The sequence below is a fragment of the Ambystoma mexicanum genome, chromosome 7p (assembly GCF_040938575.1).
Source record: "Ambystoma mexicanum isolate Mex_15411 chromosome 7p, UKY_AmexF1_1, whole genome shotgun sequence".
Taxonomy (NCBI): domain Eukaryota; kingdom Metazoa; phylum Chordata; class Amphibia; order Caudata; family Ambystomatidae; genus Ambystoma; species Ambystoma mexicanum.
The window spans coordinates 24,044,248-24,059,108 of record NC_090939.1 but is presented as its reverse complement, the minus strand read 5'-3'; positions in this window follow the sequence as shown (position 1 = coordinate 24,059,108).

The window sequence follows — 14,861 nt, the reverse complement described above, 5'->3', positions numbered from 1 at the left end:
GTAATGTTTCTGTAGGGTTCGCAGGTACCCCAGTAATTAACCCTTTGTCCGAAGCTGTCCCAATTACAATAGGACCATTTATGGAACAGTGTCCATTTCTTCTGACAGAAAATTGTGGGGAGAACTTGCTAGGATTAAATTTGTTGAGAAAAATGGGGGCAGTTATACGTTGTACGGCCGATGGGGTGTTCCTCACGATTTGGTCTCATGATGCACCGGTGACGGAATTTATGTCAGAAGCGTTACCAGAAGAGCTAAGTAGAGTACCAACCTGTCTGTGGGCAATGCATGATAGCGATGTAGGATGCTTGAAAATAGAGCCAGCAAAAATAACTTTGAAAGAAGGTGTTACATTACCACGAATTCCCCAGTATAAAATTTCTGTTGAAGGTGAGAAGGGATTAAAGAGTATTGTTACTGACCTGGTGAGATTGGGGGTGGTTGAAGAAATTGCAGGTAGCACGTGCAACAGCCCGATTCTTCCAGTTTACAAGAAAGGAGGCAATGAAGTACCATATCGTTTCATAATTGATCTGCGCGCATTGAACAAAGTGGTAGACCCACAATTCCCTTTGGTCCCAGATGTCACAACAATACTGACAATGATACCGGCCACTGCAGAATACTTTAGTTTAGTCGACTTGAAGAACGCGTTCTTTAGCATTCCAGTGGATAAAACCAGTAGATATCTGTTCGACCTCCCAGAGTGAACGCGATCATTCACATTCACACGCATTCCACAAGGATACACAGAAAGCCCAAGCATTTACAGCAGGGCACTAAAGGAACAGCTAGATATGCTAGAACTACCAACAGGTTACGCACTCTTGCAGTACATAGATGACTTGTTACTAGCTGCTGACACAAAAGAGATCTGCAAAGAAAGTACTATATTACTATTGACACACCTAGCGACCCATGGTCACAAGGCAAGTTTGAAGAAATTCCAGTATAATCAAAAGGAGGTGTCTTATTTGGGTTACCTACTTTCGAAAGAAGGTAGAAGATTAACACCAGAATGCATAGAAAGTATTTCTAGTATGCCTATTCCAAAAACTCAAAAAGGAGCGAGAGCTGTAATAGGCATGGCCTCTTATTGTCGGCAGTGGATCAGTAATTTTGCGTTGATTGTGAAGCCGATGATAAAATTAACTAAAAAGGATGTAGTGATGCCTTTACAGTGGGATGAAGAATGTCAGAAAGCGTTTGATCAGTTGAAAGTGGCTTTATATTCAGCGCCAGTTTTAGACCCTCCTAACTATAAAAAGATCTTTAGACTATTTGTGAGCGAGAGTGAAGGATGTGCATTGGCGGTTTTGACACAGGAACAAGGTGGAAGAAATAGGCCGTGCGGCTATTATTCTTCCATGTTGGACCCTGTAGCGCGCGCACTACCACGATGTTTGCGATCTGTTGCAGCGGCTGCTGCGTCAGTGAAACAAACAGAAGGAATGGTATTGGGGCACACTTTAATTCTGATGGTGCCACATGCCATAGACGTTCTATTAAATAGGACACAGACGCAACACCTCACCTAAGCTAGACTGACAAGATATGAGCTCATCTTGTTTGCACCCCACATCCAAATTATGAGGTGTAGCGCCTTGAATCCTGCAGAATTGCCCATAGCAGAAATTGGTGACAACGAATCACCACCCCATGATTGTTTAATGCTCACTGAGGAAGAAACGAAGGGAAGAGTTGATATGAGTGACACCCCACAAAAAGAGCCGGATGGGGAGTTTTTCAAATTACCAGATGGCACGTCAACTGCCGCGTATGCTATCACTACTCTAGAAAGGGTTGTGGAAAGTAAAAGAATCCCATATAATTCAGCACAAGCCGCAGAAATTATAGCCTTGACTAGAGCTTGTGAACTCTCTGATAATTTGAACGTGAAATACGGACAGCCAGTACGCCTTTGGCGTGGTTCATAACTTTGGCCGACTCTGGGCTGAGAGGGGCTTCTTGACATCACATGGGGCCAGGATTCAGCATGGCCCTTTGATTGTGCGGTTGTTGTCTGCACTCACGTTTCCAAAGCGCCTGGCAATAGTAAAATGCGAAGCGCATAAAAAGGTGACATGCAAAATAGGAGAAGGAAACGCATTTGCAGACAGGATTGCGAAACAAACTGCCACTGACCTACATAATAAAATGATGACAGTACAAACAGAGGAAGTACCTTGTATGATAGAGAATGGAGTTGCCACAGTCAAAGAAATGCAGGCTGAGGCCACGACCGAAGAGATTCAGGGGTGAGCTGAGGGCTCTGCTTAGTTTGATTTGGAAGGATGTTGGGTGGACAAAGAGACCAAGAACTGGATGTTGCCAAATTGTTACGTAACCGCAATGGTTACAATGGCGCATAGCCCAACCCACATTTGCGCGAAGAAGATGGTACAGCATTTACCCACAGTATGGAAAAATGAGCACATAAAAAAGAATGCAGAAAGGCTAGTGCAGAATTGTATTATGTGCCTGCAACACAATGTAGGGAAGGGAACCGTGACTCCAGTAGGTAGTTTTGGCCCACCCTCTATGCCATTCGAGGTGATCCATTTTGATTTCATAGAAATGGAAAGGTGCCAGAACTAAAAATATGTGTTAGTGGTCATTTGTACATTTAGCAAGTGGGTGGAGGCATATCCTTTAAAAGACTGTACTGCCATGTCAACGGCAAAAGTAATGTTGAAGGAGTATTTCTCCCGGTTCGGGTTGCCTTGTGTCCTGTGGTCAGATAACGGCCCACACTTTGTGGGCGCAGTAGTACTACAGATCTGTGCAGGTCTGCAGATTGACAAGCGATTCCACAGCTCCAGGCATCCGAGTTCCGCCGGACTTGTTGAGAGACATAACGGCGTATTAAAGTCAAAAATAGCAAAAATCTGTGCTGGGAGCAAGTTGAGTTGGGTGAATGCATTACCCCTAGCGCTATTGTGTATGCGCACGTCTGTGCAGGCTAAAACTGGGCTCTCCCTATGAAATTATCATGGGGAGACCGGCAAATGTATGGTGCGCACCGCAGCCCAAAAGATTATGTGAGGTTGAGCATCCCGTGTTAAGCACGTACTGTGGCCTTTTAATGCAGAAGTTGCGTTTGATTCATCGCAGGTGCAGGAGGCGTTTCCAGTGCGATACACCAGACTGGGGCACGCGCTGGAGCCTGGTAGCTGGGTCCTGATTAAAAACTTTCAACGGAAGACGTCATTAGCACCCAGGTAGTGCGGCCCTTACCAGGTACTTTTGGCGACACAGACGGCCATTCGAGTGGACGGTCGCAAGGCATGGATCTATGCGACACATGCCGAAAGATTCCCAGGACTGCTGACAACCTCCGACGACCAGAGAAAGGAAACAGTCTCGGAAACGAAAGCAACTGTTGCCAGTCCACTGCCACAGCATCAGCCTGAGCGAGAAGTGAAACTTGAAACAAAGCTAAGCGAGAAGTGAAACTCGAAACAGAGCCTGAGGAGGCTGCCAGAAAGGGGAAAAGGCGAAAAGTGCCCCAACGTTGCCCAGCAGATGCAACATCACTGCCGAGCGACCAAAACTCTGCATTGCAAACACCAGCAGAAACAACGCGTGTACCCCTTTGGCGCCCACCAGCTTCTGCAAACGCACCAGAGCCAAAGAAAGAAACTACATCATTGCCACGGTGCTCATCGCTACCCATCATTGCACCGCAGGCTGACACCGAGCCTGATACTGGAAGTGCATCGGCACTGTTCACCGATCACACAATACCAGGAGTAAAACGTTACGATCTCAGGCCTCGATAGGCAAAATGATCCACAGATCTTTGGTGCTTTTCTTTTGCCTTTGGTTCCACTCACAGACTGAGTAGGAGCCAGGGTGTAGAGGAGAGAAGTGTGAGAGTTGTGCAAGTCAGACAATCCAAGACTCGCGGCTCCTCGGTGCGCTTATAATAGAGTACATGTGTCAGGAGCCAGAGCGGGACAAGCTGGATGCACATAGTACTCCGTCAACAAAGAACTGTTCAGAAATAGTTTGAGCAGTGGAAGAAAAGACAACTAATCTTGCTTGGAGTGGATAAGTGATTGAGGTTGTGGGAAAAGCTGGCAGAATTGAACTGTGACATTTCCGTTGAACTTTTCTGGCATCAAGAACAAGAGACATTTGCGACGAACTTTGCCAGCAAGAAGAAGGACAATGAAGAACAAATCAAGACCGGTTTCAGCTTCCTCCTGCACCCCTGCTGAAAAGATGATAGTTTTAGAGACTGTAAATTTAGGGAAAAAGCATGGTAAAAGGAATAAGGTACTGATTTGGACATTGGTCCTGTGTTCTCTAAGTATGGTAGTACCAACAATAATAGCTATTACACTATGGTTCCTGGAGTCCGCGCATTCATTAGAAACACTTTTGCCAAAAGCAGCTACTGAAAGCCCGGTTCATGTAATCACTGGTACTTTGTCCCAAATGGAAGAAAGACATAGAGAAGGGTATGGCAACAATACATTGTTGCTCATCATGAACATGACCTATGCGGTTTTAAAGAAAAAAGGTTGCTGGGTTTGTGCCCATTTACCACAGCACGGTGGGAAAGGGATAGGCTGGTATGTACAACCGTTACCAATGAGTTATGCATGTGAAGTATCGTTGAGTGCAATGTTCTTTGGGAAATGGAACAAGAGTAGTACGGGCCAGCTAGATGAGAACAATATGAATGAATTTGAGGAAGTGATCATGAGACCTGTGGGTTGTTCCATATTCCACAAAGCTCGCATGTTTTCACCAGATCCCATGAGGAAAAATACACGAAAGACAACCAGACTAGATAGATTACATAGGCAGAATAGACCGACCCTGCCAGCAGAAGAAACATCAGTATTGACATTTCGAATGAGTGATGAATGGAATAAAGATGCTGTGCCCCCTGCCTATACAGTGGATTACAGCCCCAAAACTGCTCCCCTATGTTTAAAGAAAAAAGGTTCCTATAAAGTAGGAACGTTTAGCAGCTGCCTGAACGCAGTGGTTTTTAAGCACGAAATAGAACCCGTGTACGTAGGGGACCCTGTTTACTTTATATGTGGGGAAAAAGCATATCCATGGTTAGCTAGGAACTGGGGAGGTACGTGTTACTTGGGTCTACTATTCCCAGAAGTGTTCCTCTTAGAAACTGCAGAAGTAGTAAGGCGATTAAAAGGTAGAACCCGAAGGAATAGTGAAGATGGAATGATAGCAATGGATGTAGCCAAATCGTTTATACCATTCTTGGCCCAAATAGAAAATTCCTATAATATAAGAAAACTGTGAATATTAAAAAATACAATAGATTCAACAACGGATATTTTATTCAATATGACGTTAGAAGAGAAAGGAATAAGACTAATGGCACTACAAAACAGGATGGCTCTCGATATAATATTAGTTGATCCTGGGGGAGTTTGCAAACTCGTAAAAACTGCATGCTGTGTGTTCATAGATGACTACTCCCCTACCATATTCAGAGCCATCAGGAAACTGCATGTTCTTAGTTCCACACTCTCTACTGAAGAAGGGGGTTGAGGGGATAGGATCCTGGTTTTGGGGACTATTGCGTTCCTGGGGATGGAAGCTAATTTCGATACTAATGATGGTACTCGGGATATTCATAACATGTTGCTGTTGCATACAATGCCTACCAATAGTTTGCACTGAGATAACTGAGGGATGTACTAAGGGATGTATGCACATGGTGTTGAGAGGAAAACAAACGCATGGCCGAAATAACAGAGACACTGATGAAACAAAAACAGTAAAACAATTCATGGCTATAGACATTAATGATGAAGATGATGCTCATGATAGCATGAGGTTCAGACATAGATACCCCAGACTTATACTCATCAGAGGAGGATACAATGAATGAATAAGACGTTTGGCATACGGCCAAAAGGAGGGGTTTGTCAATCTGGAAAAATTAATACCCTTCATTTTGGATGATAGATGTATCTTGATGGCCGAAGGCCAACCGTCTTATGCACAGAATTATAGAAATACAGACTGCTATGCTTGACCAACAAGCGGCAATTTTAAACGTAGCAAGAATTGCCATTTTGCTTGTTAACCATTGCTCATTGCTTTCTGTCTAAACTGCTTTGCAGCTTGCAATTCTTGTGAATTCTGCTTACTCTGCTCAACTGTTAACATTGTTGCCTGAATATGAAAGGGCAAGGCCGCGGGACTGAGAAGTTCGTTGAAACTCCTCATGAGCAGCCCAGAAAGGAATGCCCACGCTCCCTCTCTGTAGCCTTGAGGGAGAGCTGCAGTGCATTTAATCATTTCACAGCTGCCAGCCAGTCTCGTACTGTGGTAGAATATGTTAGAATAAAGCAGCTAAAGGCTTGAATTATGCTCGTTTTACGGCCCCCCTTCACAAAACCCTTTAGAGCGTGTCGGCTCCCAGGACGTGAATAGCACCTCATAGATAGCAAAGCTTGGAATGTGACTCTTCCCCCGTGTGCAGCTTGCTTCCAAGAACAGAAGCACTGTGTTCTGTTCAACAACTAGAAGATGCCTCCGCACTTTCTAAATTGAACATTGTTACTAGAATAGACATTGAAAGTGTCAATTGTCATGCTCGTCGGAAATGTCCATCATCCCGAGTTCAAAGAAAGTCAATAAAAGGGGGGTGTTAAACATGTCATAGCTGATTGTATGATATGCATTTTGTATATATGTAACTGATGTACGTAATTCGTGCTCTTGCGTCCCTCGAGGTCTAGAGAATACACGTCGCGGGGCGTGAGACCACAGTTGGCCAATTGGGACTATTTTGCTTGCAATAAACCCTAGCATTGGGAATTGTAACCTTGTGTCTGGCGCATCCTTTCGTGTATGGTTATTGCCTTGTTTCCATATCACGAGGGACCCCTAAGGGCCCCTTTCACTACTTCCTCTCGCCCCTCCAGAATGGCCAACTCTAATCTCCTTCTGGTGCCCAGGTTCAAACTTACAATGGGCCTCATTAGGACCCAGGCGGTAAGGGGTTTACGGCGGTGTAAACAGCGCCGACCCTTACCGCCTGATTCCGAGGTCCCTTAGCGCCATGGAGGATTTAACACCTGCTTTTAGCAGGTGTTAAAATCCATGGCGCTAAGGGACCATGTTGTTAATTACGCCACCGTAATTTACGGTGGCGTAATTAACGCCTTCCCACTCCCATTATGCCCTATGGGGCAAAAATGGGAATGGGGAAGGGTAAATGGGGATTGGGGACTTACCGCCCCGCCAACCTTGGAATGGGGCGGTAAGTCCGCCAACCACCATGGCGTAAACATAGTTTACGCCATGGTGGTAAAGGTACGACCCAGGCGGTAACTTGCCGCCTGGGTCGTAATGAGTCCCAATGTCTGGAGGGAACAGCTTTCCGGTAAAAGCAGCACAATTCTGGAACTCCCTTCCTCCTACTTGCAGGGAGGACCTTCCCTACCGCCAATTCAGATCTAAGACCATCTATTGGCTCAAGGCTCACGACACATAAAGACCGCCTGCTCTCTTGCTGCCCTGATGCCCCACACCACTATGATTGTAAATATGTACATTTAGGTTGTCATCTGCTCGGCGTAGATATCTCTCGTGAGACAACCGGCATCTTGTATATAATATTGCTTATATTGTCTATCGCTATAATTTATGCCTCCTCAGCGTGCATTGTTTCTATTTTACGCGGCCAGCACTGTAACCACAGCTGGACCGCGTACCTATGTTTGTAACCAAGCTTTGCAATCCTCTTTATGCCTCTGCGCCTTGCTACCTCTCGGTTAGGTGCGCAATATAAATAAATAAAATACAAATTGAAATAAGGTACTGTGTTCTGCTTGGGGAAACTGGGTGAATCCCTTTTCTTCATCTTCAAGGCTTGCCCTTGTCTTCCCTCCTTCTTATAACTTTTGCTTCCGAACATTGACAATATCAAAGTACTCTTGGCTACGTTGAATCGTGAACTGTCTGACTGTGTGATCTTCGGCAACTGGTCTCCGGTGTCACTTGACCCTGGCTCTGGCCCTTTGACTTTTGAACTCCTGTCTCCGAGTGTTTTTCGATTCTGTCTGCCTAACCAAAATATTGCCTGTGATTTTTGCCTCCAACTTCCTCTAGGTATCTCGGGTGCTAAGTGTGTTTTTGCCCCGGTAGCATTTCATGTCACGGATAAGCGTTTATTTGGTAGACCGAACTGTCAAAAAGTGATCGCAATCGTATTCGCGGTAACGTGTTTTGTTCGTAACACCGGTCCATTCAAACACAGGGTACTTACCTTGAGAAATACTGTACAAAGTGAATTGGTTAGTTGTAGTATAATTGACGTGTGGTTTGTGTTTAAGTTTAATAGAAGTGTTGTGTTTATAACAGATGGTTTAAAAATAAATGTACTTATATTTTTCTACCTGAAACCTTGAGTCAGTGTTTGCTTGAGTCACAGTAATTGTGGTCCCTTTGTGTAATCTCTGCTACTGCTGATATACTCTTGAGATAAGCCTGGCTGCTCCGCCACTGCTACCACTCTGACATAGTAGTACAGGCTTGTACCAAAGGTAAACTTGTATTGCCACTTGTAGTCTTAATTGTGTGTAGTGGGTCCTAAGGGCACTGCACAGGATTCTGGCTAACAACTGTCAGTGATTTGGTGCCTCTGTCTCACATCATCGCCTCGTGTATGCCTGTGTGTTGTGACACACTGCTTCTTCCCATGCACAACCACGCCTGGCAACTGGTGTTTGCCCTGTTAAGCTGGAGGAGCCGACAGCGTGTTATAAATGGAGCGCACATGGAGTCGGTTCACCTCGTCGCCATTGTGATGCTCTCTCTACCTGGCCTTTGGATGTTAGCAGTGGAGGCCAGGGATGAGCATATGCTGTGCGCGCACTGTCAGGAGCGCTAAAATAATACACCTGCACACATTGTGATTGTACTCGGCTCTGCCGTATTTCCGGTCAGCCTGTATCTTTATTATCCTCCTCCTCCCCTTGTCACGTAGGTGACCCCCCCCCCCTGCTCAGGTGACTCGGTTCTGCCTATTCTCTGGGTTTTTACGTTCTTCTCCGGGCCCCCATGGAACAGCGTGGAGTCTCTGGGGTTTCCCACAATCCAAGGAAATTCGCCCACACCTCAATGTGATTGACTACAAACATACCGTCTGTGGTCAATCACATCAAGGTGTGGCTGGAAACTAAGGATCTGCGACAGATCTGAAGGCCGGCGCCGTTAGCAGCATCTCCTGCACTGATGTGAAGAGCGTGACACCCAAGCACATGCACAAAAAAAAGACTGGTCCAGTGGGGGCGGGCGGGGTAGGGGCAGGGCATCAGTGACATCATTCCCCGGGTTTCCCTTTTGGGAACGTAGACCGCATACCTGCCTAACCTCTGGGTTTATCCCGGGGACTCCGGGTTTTCACGCTCTTCTCCGGGTCTCCAGGGAAGAGCGTGGAGTCTCCGGTTTTCTGCTGCAGACCCAGTGTTTAAATAAACATACTCATCTGCAGGCATTTCACATTCATTGTTAGCTGGGGCTCGATTTACTGTGGTGTTGGGATGGGCAAAGAGCAGGTGGGCCATGTTTCAAGAGATAGAAATCTGCAACATCCTGGGATTAAAAACAGCTGCCGGACACAATGCCCTGTGATTATAAGCGGCTGCCAGACACAATGCCCTGCGGTTATAAGCGGCTGCCAGACACAATGCCCTGCAATTATACTCGGCTGCCAGACACAATGCCCTGCGATTATAAGCGGCTGCCAGACACAATGCCCTGCAATTATACGCGGCTGCCAGACACAATGCCCTGCAATTATACGCGGCTGCCAGACACATGCCCTGTGATTATAAGCGGCTGCCAGACACAATGCCCTGCAATTATATGCGGCTGCCAGACACAATGCCCTGTGATTATAAGCGGCTGCCAGACACAATGCCCTGCAATTATACGCGGCTGCCAGACACAATGCCCTGTGATTATAAGCGGCTGCCAGACACAATGCCCTGCGATTATAAGCGGCTGCCAGACACAATGCCCTGCGATTATAAGCGGCTGCCAGACACAATGCCCTGAAATTATACTCGGCTGCCAGACACAATGCCCTGCGATGATCTGTGAATTCTCATGGTAAACAGATGCAGGCGACTGACACAGCAAACCGAGACGTGACCCCAGGCAGTTACCTAATCTATCCAGCTTGAACCACATGGAGTAAAATGACTCAATGCACCAAAAAGAAGACAAGCGCATTGAAATTAGAAGTGCATTTCTGCAAGTGCAGTGACAAACAGCGCATACCCATTAAAAACAAATCACTTCAGGGAGACAAAATTAAGATCCAGGAACCCAGGGAGGCCTTTTGCAGCTTCTATTCACATCACACCAGTCCGTTTGCCTCAGCTGTCCCAGTGGACCTTACCAATAGGTAGATCGCAAAGGCCTGGCCCCCACCTTGGGAAGATACCACACATGGCTGCCTGTTGCAAAGAAGTCAGTGCTGTTGATGTGCTGCACCTGCTTGCAGCGTGTTTTGCTTTTGATTGTGTGGATTAGTGTAAGGCTTCCAAACGCAAAAGGGCACTCCAACAATGGTAAATGCGTTTTCTGAGAGCACAGTTTCATTTAGTGCAGTTTTGTGCACATAGCCGATCACACATTCAATATATTTTAAGGAACTGAAAGCATGAAATTAGTGCAACCTAGGCAAATAACTTTCTTTTGAGGGGGCGGGGGGCAGTGGTGTGGTGCACAGATTATAATAGAATTTCGAATACTGCAAATATGTTTCTATAGCAGCTACAACAACTGAGTTTACCCTTTTGACATGTCGGTGGAGCCTTGTACAATTGGGCGGAGTCTTGTGTGGCTGTGGGTGGGGCTTAAATCTCAGGGTTTTTGATTTTCAAATGTAGGCAGGTATGGTCATCATCACTGGGGGGCTGTGTCTCCTGCTCTGAGAGGCAGTGTCTCGTGCTCTGGGCTTCTATATTAGATTAAATAAAGGGGTTCTGGGGATGTGGTGCTGCCTCTGAGCGTGGGAAGGGGGGGGCAGTGCCTCAGGCTCCGTGCTTCTGCATTAGATTAATTATTGGGGTTCTGGGGATGTGGTGTGCTTCTGAGCATGTCCTGGGGGGGGGGGGAAGTGTCTCGGGCTCTGGGCTTCTGAGGGTTTTGCGAAAGATGAGGAGTGATGGCTCTGCTCTAAGTTCGCTGGGAAGTGCATTCCATAGTTTGGGAGCTATGTGCGGGAAGCCTAGACCACCGGCCTTAGCTCTTATAATGAGTGGGACTTTCAGCTGGTTGGTATGTTGACTTCTTTTGGGGTGGGTGGAAGCGACTCTGTTGATGGATTCAGTTAGATAGGATGGTGCTGAGTGATTCAAGCATTTGTGCGTGATGGTTAGAATTTTGAAGCTAACACATTCCTTAACAGGTAACCAGTCAGCATCTCACCTGACTTGAGTGATGTGCATTCTTTTGGGAATGCTGAGAGCTGCGCGTAGTGCATTGTTCTGCACTATTTGAAGCCTAGTGAGGTTTTTGGCTGAGGTGCCTGCAAGGATGGCATTGCAGTAGTCCAGCTTAGCACCTATAGTAGAACGGGCGATGGAGAGGCAGTTTTGGGGGTTCAGGAAGGGTTTAATGGCATTTATGAGTTTGGTGGTCTGGGCAGAGGCTGAGGCAATGGTGCTGACCTGTCGTGTAATATAGAGGGTTGAGTCGAGGTAGACTCCAGTGTTTTTACGGAGGTGGAGGCGGGGATCTTGGTGTTGTCGATAGTGAAATTATCATACTTTTTGTTACGTTTGGGCAAGATTTCTTTGGGGCCAAGGAGTATGATCTCAGTTTTGCCCCTTTTGAGGCATAGACCATTTATTGCCATCCAAGTTTGGATGGTGGTGTATATTTGGAGGAGGGCTGTTGCGTATTGGTCTTAGTCGCCAGAGAGGGGGGACAGTACTTGTGTTTCATCGGCGTAGTTCGTGTAGGCTATACCGAGCAAGTCCAGTAAGTCAAATAGTGGTTTAGTAAATAGGTTGTAGGGTGGGGCTGTACAAGAACCCAGGGGCACTCCGCAGTGAATAGTATCAGGGGCTGCGTTGGCCTGGTCCGAGTAGACTTTCATAGCTCTACCTTCTAAGGAGGAGGTTATCCAAGAGGTTGCTTTTTTGGAGAAGTGTGCTGCGTTGGAGAGGTGTGAGGTCAGGATGTTGTGATCAACAAGCTCAAACGCAGCCGAGAGATCTAGGAGAAGCAACAGGGCTGGTTTGCCCTTGTCCATAATGTTGGTGATTTGGGTTTTGAGATCCAGTAGTGCGGTGTCTGTGCCATGACCTTTGTGGAAGCCAGATTGTCAATTGCCCAGGGTGGTGTTGGATTCCAGATATTCTTGGATTTGTAAGTGGGCCGCTTTGTCAAGAATTTTAAGGAGGAAAGGGACTGTGGTGATGGGGCGGTAGTTGTTGGGGCAGGTGGGATCAAGGGAGGGTTTCTTTGAGAGGGTGGACCCATGCTTCTTTAGGGCTCCGAGGTACAGTTCCTGTGGCGAAGAGGGCGTTGATAAATGCAGTGATGATAGGAGTTAGCGAGACAGCACATACCTTGATGACAGAAGGTGGGCAGATGTCGCCGTTACAGGTGGAGGGTTTGATGTGGTGGTGGAGGAGATCAGTGACTTCCTTTTCTGTGACGTTTCTAAATGAGAAGAGAGGGGTGTCAGGATGCTGGATGGGGCGGATGGGCGGGGGCAGGTTTCCCTGGTTAGGTAGGGCTTTGCGTTGGGAATGGATCTTTTCTTGAAGAAGCTTGATTTTGTTAAGGAGGGCTGCTTGAATGCTAGAGCACCAGGCTTCATCTTTAGTTATTTCATCTGAATTGGTGGGTGGGGTGATGAGATCTTTGAAGATAGTGAACATTTCCTTTGTTTTGGAGTTCGCATTGTTTATTCTGTGATTAAAGAATTTGGATTTGGCTTTAGAGATAGCTTTTTTGTACATAGAAGAGGTAGTTTTGAAGTCTGTCATGGTGGAGGGGCTTTGCGACGATTGCCACTTAGCTAGGGCAAGGCGTTTGTTTTTGCATAGAGTAGCTGGATCTTCAGTGAACCAGGAGTTGGAGTGCATGGATTTTTTTTTTTCTTTCTTCTCCTCTGAGGGAGCTATGGTTTCAATGGCATTAGTAAGAGTGAGGGAGTAGATGTTGGCGAGAGCTGTGGGGTTGTTGACAAAGGGTGGTTTAAGTTCGGGGATGTCCAGAAGGGGAAGGATGTTGTCCTTGGTAAGTTTTTGAGCTTCTGACTTTGGCGGGTGGGGTGTATGAGAGAAATTTGGTGGTAGGCTTAGCGGGGATGGTAAATTGAATGCAATGATGGTCCGTCCAAGGGAGGGCTAAAATCTTGGTGATGTCAACTGTGCAATTATGGTCAGCAATCCAGTCAATGGTGCAACCTTTGCAGTGAGTGGGCTCTGCTACTTTATGAGCGAATCCTAGGTCGGTGAGGTCTTTGGCAAGTGATGAAGCTGATTTGTCCTTCGGGTCATGGAGGCCTAAGTTTAGGTCTCAGAGTAGGAGGGTTTTGGTGGAGGTTTTTAAGTTGTTTCCAAGAATTTGTAGGAGGAGCTTTTGGTAGTCAGGGGCTGTGCCAGGTGATAAGGAGATTTATAGTGCAGTTAGGGGAAAGCGTGAGCTTAGCATGCACAAGGTCAGCATTATTTTCCCAATGTTGATTGCAGAGTCTAATGGAGAGGGACTCTTTAGCAACGAGTGCTACACCTCCTCCTTTGGAGGTTTTGCAGTCCTGTCTGTGAATGGTGTATCCTGAAGGAAGCGCAAGAGAGATGGCTGGGCCTGAGGCTTCATGTAACCAGGTTTCTGTGATAGCCAGCAGGTCGAGGTCTAGAGAGCTGATGAGCTCATTGATTTCTAGGGCGTGTGCTGGGAGAGAGTGAGCATTGACCAAGGCACATTTAAGGGCAGTGGTGCATTGTAGTTTGCCGGGCGAGTTGGTGTTAGCGGGGAGATTATGATTGGCAAAGGTGAGCTGGGCCTGGATGGGAGGTAAGCAAGCTGGTGTGTAGATAGGTTTCTGGTGCAGATGGGCTGGTGTGAGTGGTGTGAGAGAGCTGAGTCTGCAGTTTCTGATGTGAGAGGAGAGCGGGATGTCATGGTGCACGCTTGGCTCTGAGCGAGCCCTGAGCCTCGCGAGTCTGGTGAGTGGTGTGATGCGATCCTTAGGAATGGATGAGATTTTGCTGTGGAGCAGGGGTAGCACGAGGGAAGTAGAGGAGAGGTGCTGTGGAATTTGTGGTAAAGTGCATGAGTAAGTAGAGGGCATGGTGTCAGTAAGGCGGCAAGGTATGGTTGGGAGGAGTGTAAGCGCAAGGAGGAGGAGTGTAGTGGTGGTGATGAGTGATATTTGGAATGGGGACTGGTGGGCAAGGATGCGGGTATTGAAGCCAATATAGCGAGTTTGTCGCTATATTTAGCGATTATTCAGGGCCCTCCAGTGACTTTTTAGCAGATTTTAGATTACGTTTGATTTGAAAGTAACTTGAAAGCGAAACTCGCTCAAACTCTCACACTTCGTTGTTCGTCCGTGACCGTCCCCTGCCCTGCCACAGGTGGGGCCTTCTAGTCCTGACCCGTTAATCCGGTGGTCCGACTCGAGTGTGTCTTGGTGCCTGCCCTGGATCCTTCAGTCGCCACTGCCGTGCAGCTACAATAAGTCTCCAGGACCTTACTGTAGGCGCTCTGATGTGCGTGTGTCGGTCTTTGGGCCTTTATTTGTTGTGCTTATGTTCTGGGTCCTATGATGAGTTCATGAAGAGCCAGTAAGATGCTGTTCTGGGAGGAGGGGGTTACAGCAGGGTAAGGGA